This window comes from Rhinopithecus bieti, unplaced genomic scaffold (assembly GCF_001698545.2).
Source record: "Rhinopithecus bieti isolate Rb0 unplaced genomic scaffold, ASM169854v2 scaffold_19, whole genome shotgun sequence".
Classification (NCBI taxonomy): Eukaryota; Metazoa; Chordata; class Mammalia; order Primates; family Cercopithecidae; genus Rhinopithecus; species Rhinopithecus bieti.
This window is the reverse complement of record NW_016803360.1, coordinates 3,968,733-3,970,211: the sequence shown is the minus strand read 5'-3', so window position 1 is coordinate 3,970,211 and position 1,479 is coordinate 3,968,733. Positions and strand designations below refer to the sequence as shown.

The window sequence follows — 1,479 nt, the reverse complement described above, 5'->3', positions numbered from 1 at the left end:
CGCCGCGCTCCCCACCCCGCGCCCGGTGTCACGAAAGCGACCAAAGTGACAAGCTGGGGGGCGCGGGGGAGGGGGCCACACGCATCCCGCCGCCTGCGCGCCAGCCTGAGCCCGACGCGGCCGCCTCGCCCCGGCTCCCTTCCGCACGGCCCCCCACACCCTTCCCCGTGTGCGCGCAAAGAAAAAAATACAAGTCTCTCCTCCCCCCATTTTTTCCTTTCTCTTTTCTCTCTCTTTTGTTCCTCTTTCACACTCGCACTCACTACTTCAGAGTGAGATGCCCAGAGACTCCCTCTCCAGCCGTTTCCGAGTCACTTGCCCACTTTTTTCCCCGGGATTAAGTTTTCTCCTCTTTCCCAGAGGCGCAGAGAAGTGGGGGAGAAACCCCTTCTGTCCCTCCCCTCCCCGATCTGTTTCACAAGACGAGGGTGCGCTTCCTTCCCTCTATAGGGCTCTTAACTTTCATCCTCACCCAGAAAAATAAATGAATGGCTTTTGCACGGACAGATCTTCAGATTAATTAGAGATTAGATCCGATCAACCGCTTCTTACCCCCAAATTTTCTCTTTTTTTTTCTCCGTCTCACGAGTAGTCCTGACAAATGGTCCAGGGCTGCGGGCGCAGTGCGCATGTGCGCGTAGAGTCAGGGCTGGGGAGAGGGGAAACTGCGCTGGTGCCGGTGCCGCCGCCGCCGCCGCCGCCGCTGCCGGGGAGGCTCGCTCTGGCTTCCCTGTTACTGCTGCTGCGCCTTCGCCGCTGGAAAGCAGCAATAAAGCCGGGTGGCAAATGCAGCTGCCCGCAGATCCTGTTTCAGGTGCATCTTTTCAATGGCCCGGTCACCGCCTCAGAGCTGGTTCAGGAACAGTCCAAACAAATAGGAAACACTGCTAAGGTTCCAGATTTCTTTGTCTATTTTTCACTTTACTTTTTTTAAAGGCAATTCTCAGATCAGCGAATCCACCATGTGCTGCGAAATGTATGCATTCAGCCATTAAAGAGTGGGCCTTAGTCTTGCACAAACATTACCCAAAGGCTAAATACGTGCTACAGGTCATGAAAAGTAACAAAGTTGTAAGCTTTGGGAGAGTACAATCTTCCCCTCTTTGATGGCTGGAAGAATGCATAATAAAGAAAGTGTGCATATAAAACTTGTGCCTTCTTTCCGCTTCCAAAGTGCGGATCTTTATTGACAGCTCCAACATGTTAGGCCTCTGTCGAGTGATAGGCTGAGATTCCTACGGTAACTTAGAAATCACTGTGAAAGTCCCTTGGCAATAAGCAGGTCCAGGACTACCCTCTTAACGTATTCAGTCAAGATGGCTGAGCGGTCCTAAATGGCAAAACCTGTCTTTGTTAAAGCGTCAAAACTAGATCAAGAGAGTATTACATTTCAGTATTGACAGCTTTCCGCGCATTGACTGCAGGCCGCGGTTTGGACAGCCTCACCGGTTTTTTTTTTTTTTTTTTTTTTTTTTTTTT

The 1,479-nt window shown here is 51.4% G+C and overlaps 1 protein-coding gene across 1 annotated transcript in view; it reads right to left on the bottom strand.

Moving 5' to 3' along the window:
* L3MBTL3 (L3MBTL histone methyl-lysine binding protein 3) overlaps positions 1-638 on the bottom strand; it is a 127,642-nt gene extending 127,004 nt beyond the window's left edge. The window contains exon 1 of the mRNA XM_017879382.1: positions 553-638. The gene's annotated coding sequence lies outside the window, so the exon portion shown is untranslated. The remainder of the gene's footprint in view (positions 1-552) is intronic.
* Positions 639-1,479: the final 841 nt, after the last annotated feature.